General features: G+C 56.3%; 1 protein-coding gene across 1 annotated transcript in view; it reads right to left on the bottom strand.

The window, feature by feature from the left end:
• Positions 1-13,792, bottom strand: part of SCN5A (sodium voltage-gated channel alpha subunit 5) — a 110,544-nt gene extending 96,752 nt beyond the window's left edge. Inside the window, exon 1 of the mRNA XM_060180411.1 lies at positions 13,638-13,792. The gene's annotated coding sequence lies outside the window, so the exon portion shown is untranslated. The remainder of the gene's footprint in view (positions 1-13,637) is intronic.
• Positions 13,793-14,023: the final 231 nt, after the last annotated feature.

Below are 14,023 nucleotides of genomic sequence, written 5' to 3'. Positions count from 1 at the left end.
TTGTTATGTGGAAACCAGAAATGTTACACATGTACAAACTACTGTATTTTACTGTTGACTGTAAACCATCTTTACGCCAGTAAAGAAAGAAAAAAGACTGGTTTATATTTATGAGAAAGAGAGAGAGAGAGAGAGAGGACACACCAGAATATCACTCCAATACACCCAGCACCAAGGATCAAACTTAAGACCTCCTGCTTGTGAGACCATGGCTTTATGGACTGAGCCACCTCCTGGGCTGCCGAGAGCCTTGTCTGAATGCAGGTGGGGCCAGAGCCCCCTCTTCTGAGTCACTGACCTGTCTGTGTGGACACTCACATCAGGAGAGAGACACCATGGGGGTAGAATATTGACGGTTCACACCAGAAACCAGACCTCCCCATGCTGTCTCCTCTGTTGGTCTTTTCGATTAGCTTTCCCGAAAGAAGATTTTCCTGAATGTACTTGGTGCACAGCTGGGGAGCCAACAATGTCCAGTCCAAGGCCATGGGAGGCACAGGAAGGCAGGCCAGCCTGTTAGGGCGTGGGGGTGACACTCAGGACCTCTTGGCTGGGGCACTTCCTGCATGCCCTCCAGTCAAACAAACACCCCAGGGGTGCAGAGGGCCCTGAGTCCCACCCACAGCCCTGCCCAGGGCTCCACAGCCCACTCCCCTCCTCGGATCATCCCCAGGCAGGCTCTCTCCAGTGTCCTGAGTCATGTTTGGCATTTTGGTCGCCTTGGAATCCGAGCCTCTGGAACATAGCATGCAAAGAATATTCTTTGCCATGCAAATTTATGCAAAAAGCATTGTGGAAGTGGTTCCCTGGCTTCCTAGAAACTCTACTGGCTTCCTCTGCTTCTCTTGCCACCAGGCTGGGGGTGAGCTGGGCTGGAACACAACGGCCCTGGGCACTCTGCTCTCCTGGGCTCTGGTGCATTCTGCTGCCCCTTGGCCCTAAAGTAGGAGGCTCTGAGAGAGTGGGTGCCTGTGAGGTGGAGGTGAGGGTGCCTGGAGGGACTGTGGTTCTTTCTGGAGGTCCTGTGAGAACCAATGAATGGGGTCAGGTGGTGGCACACCCTATAGAGCACAAATGTTACCATGTGCAAGGCCCTGGGTTCAAGGCCCTGGTCCCCACCCGCAGAGGGAAGCTTTACAAGTGGTGGAGCAGCACTGCAGGTGTCTCTTTCTCACCTTCTCTCTCTGTCTCTCACTTCTATCAAAAATGAAAGAAATATGGCTGCCTAGAATGGTGCAGCTGTGCAGGTACAGAGTCCCATGATGACCCTGGAGGCAAGATAAAACCACTGGACACCTTGATGCAAGGACTCACTCTGCCAATCAAGGGGTTCAGCACGTACTGAGCATGGGGCCCTACCAAGGGCATCAGAGAATGCTTTTCTTTCCCAGGTGAAGGGAGGAGTGAGGAAGTCAGCAGCAAAGACACTCTGTGGTGGGCTGTAAGACTTTCCACTTGGTCCTGCAGAGCTTGACAATGAGGAGATGCTGCCAGGGGCCCAGAGAACCCAGCCTGTGCCCAGCTCTGCCTCCCCTGCTGGTCTCCCCCAGCCCTATACTTGCTGTTCCTGCTGGAACCAGGCAGTGGGTAGGGCTGTGACTCGGAAGCAAGTATGTCTGTGTGAACTCTGGGTCCTGACTGCTCACTGGCTACGTGTTTGGAGGGCAAGCTAATTGGTGTTCCTCTCACTCAGTGATCCCATCTGTGCAGTGGACTGACTTACAAATGCTACCTATCCCCAGAGCTATGTGGAGGCAGACCTGACAACCCTGGCACTCTCTCAGGTCACAGGAAACATTCAGTGAATGCAAGCAGCTATTACCGCTGTGGTTACGCTAACATTATTTTCTGCTAAGAGACTCCCTTTCTGGAAGGTCCTTCTGGCTGCACACAGGCCTCCCTGTCCACGGGGGCTCTCGCATCTTGGTACTTCAGATGCACCTGCATTCCTAGACCAGTTTCATCACAAGTGGCAGTGACTTACTTCCACGTCTGCCTATCCCTGTGACTGTGTCGCCAGATTCCAGAGCACAGTCCACCCCAGCAGAAGTGTCTTTGAAGATCTGCTGCATGGAGGAATCAATGAATGAAAGAATACTCTTGACGTGACCTTCTCACTCCCAGTCACTAAGCCACAGGGCATGCTATGACCCCAGTTTGGACCTCAGTCATCTCAGCTGTGAAATGTAGTGGGCTACATGGATCATGTGCCTGGCACTGTACTAGCATTCTTTGGGGAACACCTGAGTTCATCCTTACGACAACCCCAGCAAGAGATGAGCTTTAGGGGGTCGAGCGGTAGTGCAGCGGGTTAAGCGCACATGGCGCAAATCGCAAGGACTGGCGTAAGGATCCCGGTTCAAGCCCCCGGCTCCCCACCTGTATGGGGGTCACTTCACAGGCAGTGAAGCAGGTCTGCAGGTGTCTATTTTTCTCTCCCCTTCTCTGTCTTCCCCATCTCTCTCCATTTCTCTCTATCCTATCATCCAACAACAATAACAACTACAATAATGATAACCACAACAGTGATACAATACAACAAGGGCAACAAAAGGGATAAAAAATTGGCCTCCAGGAGCAGTGGATTCGTGGTGCAGACCCCAGCCCCAGCAATAACCCTGGAGGCAAAAAAAAAAAAAAAAAGAGATGAGCTTTCCCTCATGTGAAACCCTTATTTCCCTCAGAGGAAATCTGGTGCTGAAAGCCTAGGCAAAGCCAGCCTGTCTGAAGTCAGGAACATGCACCTAACCACTGCCCTACCCTGCTTCCCACCTGAGGAAGAAGAGAGTTGGGAGGGGGAATCAGGGCCTGTCTTCGGCCTACTCAGCTGGCCTGAGCTCCAGAGCTAAGGCTGAGCCTTTTTCTTAAATTATTTTATTTGTTCATTTGATAGAGACAGACAGAAATTGGTGAGATAGTGAGGGAGAGAGAAAGTCATCTGCAGTCCTGTTTCATTGCTCACAGGGGAAGGACCTGTGGGGGACTTGAACCCACGTCCTCATGGACTGTAAAATGTGCATTCAACTGAGTATGCTACTGGCCAGCCCCTGCTGACTGATCCCTTTCTCTTTCTATGTAGCCTGGCTGCGCAGGCCCACCAGTGCTCACACCTGGCAGGTATTTGCTGAGCGACCTGGCCTGAAGACCAGCAGCCTCCTGGACACAGAGGATTCCCGGAATCTTCAGTTTCCAGCTCAGCCACCATAGCTCGGTCTTGTCCAAGGGGGCAGCCACTCAGCACATGGGCCAGTGACTCTTGGCACACGGCCAGTGCCCCGTGAGATGGCTGGTAGAATCCCCACAGATTGTGATGTCTTCATAAGATCCAGAATACCCAGGATTCGATCCCTTTCCTAAACTTTTAAATACTGACTACAATTTAGTTTTTGGATATACTGGATTCAGGGTTTTAAAAATCAATTTTCGTTGTTCTTTTTTTTTTTTTTTAACTTGTTAAAAGGCAGTTACTAGAAAAATTTAAATTGCCTATGTGATTTGCATTTGCAGCTGGAGTTCCTCATGTGGGCTGGATGGTGCTGCCCTAAGGTGGCCGGCTTCCCACCAGTCTCAGACTGGTCTGGGGGTGCGGCAGGGATGGGTGGGGGGAGCGGGAAATGGAGGGGTAAGGTGGCTTGGAGGAGGGTCTAAGGGGGCGTTGTCCCCAGCTGAACAGAAAGTGGCCGCCAGGGTCTCTGGCAGTGGCTGTGGTCGGGTGCAGATTCCAGCCACAGGTTGGGGGTGGGGGAGAGGGAGGAGTGTTCCAGCCACCCTCCCGCCCCAGCAATTATTCGCACTGTCCCGGGCTCTCCCGGGGTAACCGCCCGGACAAAGGTTCGGCGGGGCAGCCAGCTGGTGCTCCAGGCGGTGCATTCAGGTCCCCCACTCCGCGATCAAAGGCACACTGACGCCGCCCTTGTTCTGGGCCTCCGGCTAACGGGCTCCTCGCGGGCTCCGCTCCTTAGAGGCTGCACCCGCATTAACCCTGCCCAGCCCGGGGCGCGGTCATCAGGGAGGGGGAGACCCTGGGGGGGGGTGCTTTCCTTCTCCATTCCCGTTCCCGCCCCAGCAATCTGGGGAAGTCCTGCGAGATCCTCCCCAGCTCTTCTGGAGGAAGCGAATGAGCCCACCCCCGAAGCCGGGGATGCCCTCATTTGCATATATTTGCATCTCATTTATTCCCGCACTCAGGCTGCAGCCCAGGCTAATTCGGCTCACAGGAAAACCCCGCCTGCTGGCTTAGACAAAGTGGTTCCCCAGGCAAGGAAGAAACAAGGGCGAGCCCTCTGCTCTCAGGCAAGGCAGGCAGGGACACCTCTGGCTAGAGCCTAGGGTTCAGCCTCCAAACTCATACTTCTCTCTCTCTCTCTCTCTCTCTCTCTCTCCCTCCCTCCCTCCCTCCCTCCCTCCCTTCCCCCCTTCTCTGCCCGCCACTAGAAGGCCAGAGTTTGGCTATATAGAAGGGTGACTCACTGGTTAGGTGCTCAGCAGAGGAACATCACAGTCCCAGACTCCTCAGGGCACATGGCACCCCTGTCCTCCCAGGCACCCCTTTTAGGGCCCCATGCCTGGGGGTTGCTCTAAATGCCACTGATCAGGGCCTCCAGAATGAGGGCCTGGATGACCCATGCGTGCCCACACAGGACAGTCCTGCAGACAGAGAGCTGCCTTGTCTCCCAGGGCCACTTCTGTGCTAGACCTGGGCCATCCACACCCACAGGGCACACACAGTCAAGTCTGAAAGAACACACCTTCCAAGTGCACAGTTCCTCTCATGCCCAGCTGCCTCCACCTCATCTTCAGCTTGGTAGTGGGAAGGTACATGGGTGCCATAGCAACCAAGGCACTGATGGGGGCACCTACCGTGTGCCCTGGGGGAGACAGAAAGTCCACCCCCCCAGAGACCCTCACTATAGAGTACCCCCCAGAAGCCTACCTGCCATGTACACAGTCCATGTCGCAATGATGTGCACCACAAGAATAGGTAGACATAACACTGGCTTGTTTTCTTCCTTTCTTTATGTATTTATCTCCCTCCAGGGTTATCACTGGGGCTCAGTACCAGCACTACAAATCCACTGTTCCTGGTGGCTATTTTATTAGATAGGACAGAGAGAATTTGAAGGAGGAGGGGGAGATAGAGAGGGAAAAAGAAAGACAGACCCTGGCAGACCTGCTTTGTCCCTAATGAAGCTGTGGATAGGGAGCCAGAGGCTTGAACCAGGATCCCTGTGTGGGTCCTTGCGCTTAGTACTATGTGTGTGTAACCAGGTGTGCCACCAGCTGGCCCCCCATACCACTGGTTTTCTTTCTCTCTCTTTTTTCTTTCCTTTCTTTTTTTCCTCCAGGGCTATTGCTGGGGCTCGGTGCCTGCTATGTGAATCCACTGCTCTTGGAGACCTTTTTTTTTTTCTTTCTGTTGGATAGGACAGAGAGAAATTGAGTGAGGAGAGGAAGACAGAGAGGGGCAGAGAAAGACAGACACCTGCAGACCTGCTTTACCGCTTGTGAATCGACTCCCCTACAGGTGGGGAGCCAGGGACTTGAACCAGGATCCTTGAGCAGATCCTTGCACTTGGTACTATGTGTGCTTAAACCGGTATACCACCGCTCGATGCCCACCACTGGCTTTCTTTTTTATTTATTTACCTATTATTATTTATTTTCCCTTTTGTTGCCCTTGTTGTTTTATTGTTGTAGCTACTATTGTTGTTGTTGATGTTGTCGTTGTTGGATAGGACAAGAGAGAAATGGAGACAGAAGGGGAAGACAGAGAGGAGGAGAGAAAGATAGACACCTGCAGACCTGCTTTACCACCTATGAAGTGACTCCCCTGCATGTGGGGAGCCTGTCCTTGTGCTTTGCGCCACGTGTGCTTAACCCGCTACGCTACCGCTTGACCCCCTCCCACCACTGGTTTTCTTAAGAGTCCTTTAAACCAAGATATTATATACACAAGAAAGTGCGCAACTGCTAGTCACGCAGCTAGGTGAGTTGTAACAAGAGAGACACCTGTGTAGCTACTGCCCAGGTTTAGTCAGTAAGCTGTGTCACGGCCCCGGGCACTGCCCTGCTGCCACTTCCCCAGCACCTCTGCGGACGTCCAGAATCACAAACTGGGCTTCTCCATCCTAGAATTTCATGCATGTAGCAACCTCCCACCTGGACCCATCTGCCAGTTCTTCTTGCTCAACATAATGCTTTAGAGATCCTTCTTTTGCTATCTGTTGGCACCTAAGATAGTTCTTCAGTGCACAAGTGACCCACAGGGGACAGACAGGTCCCTACTTCAATCATGAAAGGCCAAGACCAGAAGGGAGCCGAGGTCCAGCTATCTCTGGGGACAGCAGGCCCCCGGGGATCCTCAGGGAGCTCTCCTTTCCTTTCTCTCTTTCCCTCTGATGTTTCCTGAAACGGAAGCTGGGCATTTACGCAGCTAATAGGCATCCTGAGCCACAACGAACAGGCGAGCAAGCCAGCGAGTGGGAGCTTTCCCTGGGTTTCCAGCCTCTTAGTGGCTAGCTGGGAGTGACTGGCAGGCAGTCTGAGCTGCCTCCGACCTACAGGAGCGGCCTGGCTGGAGTGAGCAGCCCAGCTGCAAGTCTCTGGGGTGGAGAGCCCCAGGCCCAGTTGGGAGCCTAGAGGCTGGCGGTGGTACTGGGTGGCAGAGGGCAGGCACCTTGGCTCGGATGGGCTCCAATGAGCCAAGTCCAGCCCTGGTTGATGAGGCCCTGCGGGAGGTATTGATCGAGCTGGGCTGGCCCCTCCCATGGTCTGGTATTTTTTCCCATATGTGAGTGTCCAGTCACCTCCCAGACTGGCCCAGATCGAGGGAAGGCTAATGTACCCTGAGGACTGATCTGGGATCTGGTGTCTCAGGCCAGACAGGCCTCCCTGGGCCCTGTTGTCCCTTTGAAAAGGGCCTTGAGTCAGGTCCTTCCTTCTTACAGGCCTTCGAGGAATCAATGCCTGCCAGAGAGGCATTCCTCACTCTCTGGACTCCAGGAAGAGCCTCATTTCCAGAAAACATGAGGGCCTGGATGAGCAAGGCCTGGGTGGGGCCAGGGAGACACGGGGCATGGATCTGCCCCTGCCTCCATGCCCCCCATCACTCTGACCCTAGGACGGGGCAGTAAGAAGGGGAGAGAGGGCTCTCCGAGGGAGTCCCTGGGCCCACACAGATGCTGTGAGAGCAGCTTTGTCCTTCCACTCTGCTAATGTCCCTGTGTGGACCTGACTTCCCACTTCCTCCCTGGGAGATCCGATCAGGAGATGCTGAAGAGGAGAAAAAGAGAAAGAACTCCAGTCTCCACGCACAAACACTCTCTTCCCACAACCGGCCTGTGGAACATATGATCTGATTCCTTTCACCTCTCCGAATTCTACAGGACTATGTGGACTCCAATCCTGCCTCCTCCAGGCAGCCTCCTCTGGCTGCTAGGGACCCCGCCAACCTTCTGCTGGGAAGGTGGGACTCCCAACCCCATCCTTTGGTTCTCCTGATCCTGGGCAGATGTGGGGTGAAGCTGGGATTGGGGGTCCTGATGGTCCTTGGCATCTTGACTCCTTGTGCAGAGTGGTCAGCAGAGGCAGGGATGGACGAGGGCGACCAATGGACTCTGGCTTCTGTAAGCACTACTACTTTTTCTGTATTCCCTCCAGGACACAAAACTGCATGTGCCCAGCTCCCCAGCTCCTGACTGAGGCCCCACGGGGAGGGGTCAGAGGGGAGGTGTCCCACAAGGGGATGTGGCAGAAGTCTGAAAGAAGTCTGCCCAGGACCTGGAAGCCTGGTCCTGCGCAGCCCCCACCGGAGGGTCTCTGGGTCCCAGGCACTGACTGGGGAGGGGGGCTATAAATAGCGTCCATTCCATATTGATCATCCTAAAAAGACACGGTATGTTCTCTGCCCACGGGAGAGGAGAGTTGGGTCTAAAAATAGTCTCATCCCCAGGAACCGCTGCCAGCTGGGCCAGCCGGGGTGAGCCGTGCGGAGAGGAAGGGGCAGGCACTGTGAGAGCAAGGGTAGGGACCTCTCTGCCCACAGCCCATTCCCTCCCTCAGGCCTCAGTAGCCAGTCCTGTCTTCTGAGCTCTGAGGCACTGCCTCAGGGCCTTTGCACAGGCTGTTCCCGATTTCAAAGACATTCTTCCCCCAGCTCAGTCTCCTCTTTCAAGGGGTGCTCTCACACCAGCACGGTGAAAGTCACACAGCACCCTGCTTTATTTCCTTCACAGCACCGGTCACTACCTACAATGATCAGGAGTAAGGAGTACTCAGTCTGTCTTTCTCCAAACAGTATAGAAACTTCATAACAGTCATTACTTACTGTATGTGAATTATACACCTTCCAGAATGTTCCATGGTGCAGAGTGGATGCTGAACTTCCCAGTCAGGCTCCCCTGTCCCACAGCCAAAGGCAGACCTCTACCTTCTACCTCAGGCCAGTCTGAGGGCTGGCAGAAGATTGGGGATACCCAGTCCCAGCCCTCCTGGCCCCCCCACCTTGTGTCTATCCAGCCATTGTCCACAAATGCTCTCTGGCATTTCCTCCTCCTCTCCAGAGCTTTGGACTCTCACCCCAGCCCCTCTGGTCTTGGATATCTGTACTGGGTAACCTATTCTGCCCCCAAACCTGGAGCTCTGGAGCATTTTCTCCAGAGTGAGAACCTTCCTTCTGCCCTGCTCCCAGTAGGGAGCAGGTTCTAGTCACCCCAGCCTCCCAGCCCCAGACTGAAAGGAAGAATCCCCTCCACCCCCACCCTACACACACCCAGACAAGCTAGACTGACCAAACCCCCCCCCCATGGGTGTGATTTTAACTCATAAACCTCTAGTCTCCCACTCACTGCAGAAAAGACATGCCCCCCCCCAGCAGCCATAAGCCCCCAGGTGCCCCTGGACACTGTGGGCTCTCTGACCCATCCTTCCACCCCGCCCACCCCACATCACATCCTCTCTCTCTCTCTCCCTGTTCTTGAGCCATCAAACTCCTGTGCTGCCTCCACATCCTCACCTCCAGCTGGCTTCTCAACTCCCTCCAAAGGGTCTTTCATGCACACCAAACTCATTTGTTTGTTCGTTTGTTCATTCATTCATTCATCCATTCACTCATTCAATGACGGCCCATCTGTGATCTGCACTCGGCACGGCATTTCGTGGGTGCCAGGAAAGAAGTTTCTGTTGTGAAGGTCGCTGTGCCCTGGACTGTGCTCAATCAAACGGGCATTTGTTAAATTATGCATCCTCTTTAATCTAGCCATCAGCAAGCAGAGTGGAGCTTCCCGACTCTCTCAGCAGAAGGGAGCAGGGGACTCCCTGTCAGTCCTTGCAGGCCTCCCCACACCCCACCCCTTCCTGTGACACCTCTGGCTCCAGGCTCTCCTCCTGCTGCCCCTGAAGCCTCCTTCTAGGCCCCTGAGCACATGGCTCCTGCCTCTTCTCTCCCCCGACCTCGTCACTTAGAGGACATCTGGGCACCTTCAAAACTCCTGGCGCCCAAGCCTCTGAGAGTCAAAGGGTGCTGCTAAGGGTGGGGCCTTAACAGAGCTTTTAAATATTTATTTATTTGAACTTTTCAAGTGATGCTACTGTCTCCACCATGGAGACCCCTGGCCTGTTCTTGTGCTAGGCAATGTGACTTCCGGCCGTGGCTGCAGTGTGCAGGCCCTGCGGACAGTGAGTCCTCAGCCTGCTGCCCTGACCACGCCTGACTCTCCAATGCTACCTCACCCGAGGGCTCTCCGGGCACAAATTGGGGCACTGAAACAGCCACCCTCACTCGTCTGTCTGTCACCAGACTTCATTTGCCCACTGTCCCTCTTGCCATGTGACACAGTGACAATGAACCTCACTGAGGGGGACCTTCCCTTCGTGGACATGCCATGAGCTCGGGTCACCTGCGGCAACCTGCCTGGTCCTCCCAGGCACCCCTGCCCTGCTCTGCCCTGCTCTGCCCTGCTCTGCCCTGCTCTGCCCTGCTCTGCCCTGCCCTGCCTTGGTCTGCTCTGCTCTGCCCTGCTCTGCCCTGCTCTGCCCTGCCCTGCTCTGCCCTGCCCTGCTCTGCCCTGCTCTGCTCTGCCCTGCCCTGCTCTGCTCTGCCCTGCTCTGCTCTGCCCTGCCCTGCCCTGCCCTGCTCTGCTCTGCCCTGCCCTGCTCTGCCCTGCCCTGCTCTGCCCTGCTCTGCTCTGCCCTGCTCTGCCCTGCCCTGCTCTGCCCTGCCCTGCCCTGCCCTGCCCTGCTCTGCCCTGCCCTGCTCTGCCCTGCCCTGCCCTGCCCTGCCCTGCTCTGCCCTGCCCTGCCCTGCCCTGCCCTGCCCTGCCCTGCCCTGCCCTGCCCTGCCCTGCTCTGGAGGTCGCACAGCTCAGGCAGGCGCAGGGACTCACAGGGTCAAGCCCAAGTCTTCGTGCCTTGAGGATGAGAGACCGTGTGCAAAGTGCTCAACACTTCTGGGTCTCCACTTTCACCATCTGCAGGATGGTCTTTTTTTTTTTTTTTTTTTGAGAGTTTAAAAAAATATTTATTTATTTCCTTTTGTTGTCTTTTTTATTATTGTAGTTATTATTGTTATTGATGTCATTGTTGTTGGATAGGACAGAGAGAAATGGAGAGAGGAGGGGAAGACAGAGAGGGGGAGACAAAGAGAGACACCTGCAGGTCTGCTTCACCCTTTGTGAAGTGACTCCCTTGCAGGTGGGGAGCCGGGGGCTTGAACCAGGATCCTTATATCAGTTCTTGCGCTTTGCGCCACCTGCGCTTAACCCGCTGAGTTACCGACCGACTCCCTAAATATTTTTTAATATATATATTTATTTATTCCCTTTTGTTTCCCTTGTTGTTTTATTGTTGTAGTTATTATTGTTGTTGTTAATGTCGTCGTCGTTGTTGGATAGGGCAGAGAGATGTGGAGAGAGGAGGGGAAGACAGAGAAGGGGAGAGAAAGATAGACAGACACTTGCAGATCTGCTTTACCGCTTGTGAAGCGACTCCCCTGCAGGTGGGGAGTCGGGAGCTCGAACCTGGATCCTTATCCTGGTCCTTGTGCTTTGCACCAAGTGCGCTTAACCCACTGCACTACCACCCGACTCCCAGAATGGTCATTTTTTAAAAAATTCCTTTTCTTAAACTTTATTTATTATTAGATAGAGACACAGAGAAATTGAAGGGAAGGGAAGATAGAGATGGAGAGAGACAGACAGACACACCTGCAGCCCTGCTTCACTACTGATGAAGCTTTCCCCTTGCAGGTGGGGACCAGGGGCTTGAACCCGGGTCCTTGCACACTATGGTGTGTGCGCTTAACTAGGTGCGCCACTGCCTGGCCCCTGAATGGTCATTCTTTAGCTCCCACCTCCAGAACTTGCACAAGGAGGGAGCAGCACGGAACATATCAAATGCACAGCATGGAGCCTGGCCGGTAAAAAGCACTCAGTGAATGCCAGCTATTTTTAGTACATTACTACGGATAAAATTCCCAGTTCCTGCATAAGGACTCTTGTGACTTTGACCTCAACTTTTGCTTCTGCTCTGGTTTCTCTTTACACCGAGGTGTCCATAGTTCAACTCTGGACTTGAGTGCTGTGGATGCACACCTCTACGCTCTCCTGGATATGCTGCTTCTGAAGGCGGGACTGTACTTGTCACACCTAGAAAACTCCTATTCAACCTTCAAAACCCAAGTGGATGGTTCTTTATTGACTGTTAAGTCCCTTTGACTCTCCTTGATCTTTTGTGTGAGTAGAGTGGGGACATGCTTCTAGGATGGTGCACCTTTCCAACAGTCTTGCTCAGGGTCCCCAGGACCACACACCCCAAGATCAGAACCCAGACTGCCATTTCTCAGTTCCAAGGCTGCCCATTCTTGGATTGCCTGGGGATTAGCCCCCACCCCCTGCTCCCCGATTTCCAGCTGTCTCTGGTGCTTTCTCCACCTCTCTGAGCTTGGTCTTCATACTGGATGAGTCAGTCTGGAATTGTTCCAGAGGAGACTGGATGACCATACAGAGGAAGGGCCCAGCCCCCCAGAGGCACAGAAGCTGCCCATGTGCCACTGACTACTGGCACCCAGGTCAGGTCTCCTCTTCAGATACCCTTTGGTCAGGTCCAATCAATGAACGGAGAGTCCTTGGAATGAATCTATGTCCTAAGTCAGCCTGACCCCCCCACCCCCAAGAGGATTTCAAAGACCCTAATCCACTTTGGAGGTGACCTTGGACAAGTGCTTGACTGACACCCAAACTCAGCTTCCCCCTCTACAATGTGGTGACAGGGTCAGATGACAAGGCCAGCGAGGCTCATTTCTACACGAAGAGGACATGGGATCATAGGCGTATCCTGCACTCTGTGCCTTCAGGCTGCCCACCCCACGCACCTGTGACAGCAACAGGGTTCAGCCATCAGCCCCCCCCCCCCCCCACGGTGGCTCCCGGTCCCACCACACCCACTCCACTCTCTCTGGGGGCAGAGTGAATCCCGCAGCCAAGCCTTCAATGTGCAGGCACGGTGGGGTCACCCAGGGAGGGACTATGGGCGCCTCAGCAAGTAATTAGGAGACTGGGGGAAAGAAATGTCGGCCCAGTACCCCAAGAAAAGACCTGCCCCCATCACCCCGGGGCAGGACATAAGGACCAACCAGGAACCTGCAACTCTGGCCTCGGCCTCCCATGGCTTTCCCACCGGGCTGTGCCACCTCTAACAGGTGTTTGCAGGGTGGACCCGCGTCCCGGGCCTCGTCCCCCGCATCCCTGGCCAAGCCCGACCTCGGGCCCCATAGAGCTCCACACCTCCACTCCCTCCCAGGCGTCACCGAAGCCGATTCAATAACCCAGAGGACCGGGCTGCTGGCCTCCCGTCAGGGCGCACGGACCTGCGGGTCAGGGCACCGCGGGCAGAGGACTCTCTTCGGTCCCTGCGCACTGAGATCTCCGCGGTCGCTAGCACACAGAGATCTCTGCCTTCAAGGCGCACAGAAGACAGGCGCAGCGGGGTTAGGACGTCAGAGGGCGCAGAGATCTCTTCGTGGCTGGAGCGCACAGTGATAGGAAACGCACAAAGGTCTCTCCCCCCGAGAATAACAGAGGTCTGTTCCCGGGTCGGGACTGGCAGAGATCTCGTTCCAGAGAGGACACCCCCGGCGGACCGCTCCACCCCCTCCCCCATTCTCAGTCCTGTTTGGCCGGCACCCCACAACCCACCCCCCCAGCACACTCACCGCGCGCACAGTCGCCGCCCTGACCTTGGGGTCCCCGGCCTCAGGAATCCGGGTCCCACTGCCAGACCCTCCCGGAGTCTGCGCCAGGGGCGGCCGGGAAGCCGGGGCCGCCGGGCCCCCTCCCCAGGCCCTCGACAGCGCGCAGGGAAACCCGGCAGGGGAGGGAAGGAGAAGGGCGGGGAGGAGAGAGGAGGGGGCGCGGCGAGGAGAGACGCCCCTCGGAGGATCTCCTCTAGTCCGGCAGAGCAGAGTCCCAGCTCCCTCCGCACCCCGGGGTGCAGCGGCGGGGGAGGCAGCGGCCGGCCCTCCCGGGCAGGGGAGGGGCGCGCGGGGCTTGGAGGCGCCCACCCCTCGGGGAGGAAAGTTGGGCGGCGGCGGGCGGAGGGGGCTAGGGCTGGCCGGGGCCGCTGGGCTCGGGGCGTTCGCTCACCTGCAGGGGCCCCGGCCGGGCCCAGGAAGGGCGTCTGCGGCTGGGCGCGGGCTCGGCTGGGCGCGGGGCTCCGGGCAGGGGCGCAGGCTCAGTGGCCCCGGGGGCGCGCTCCCCGCATCCCACGGGCGCCACCGCCGTCTCGGCTCCGCGGCTCTGCTCGGGCTCCCGGCTCCGCGGGCGGGCGGGCGGGCGGGCGGGCGGGGGGCGGGGTCGGGGGCGGGCCCCGCTTGGGCTCTGCCTGGGGCTCGGGGCCCCGGGCTGGCTCCGCCCCAGAGCTACGCGCCCAGCTCCGCTCCGCACGTGGTGCCCCGCCCGCGGGGAGGGCGAACCGGGACGCCCGCCCGCCCGCCGCACACCCCGCGCCGACCCAGGGGCGCCCCGCCACA

The sequence above is a fragment of the Erinaceus europaeus genome, chromosome 21, assembly GCF_950295315.1.
Source record: "Erinaceus europaeus chromosome 21, mEriEur2.1, whole genome shotgun sequence".
NCBI lineage: Eukaryota > Metazoa > Chordata > Mammalia > Eulipotyphla > Erinaceidae > Erinaceus > Erinaceus europaeus.
This window is presented reverse-complemented; position numbering and strand designations above follow the sequence as displayed.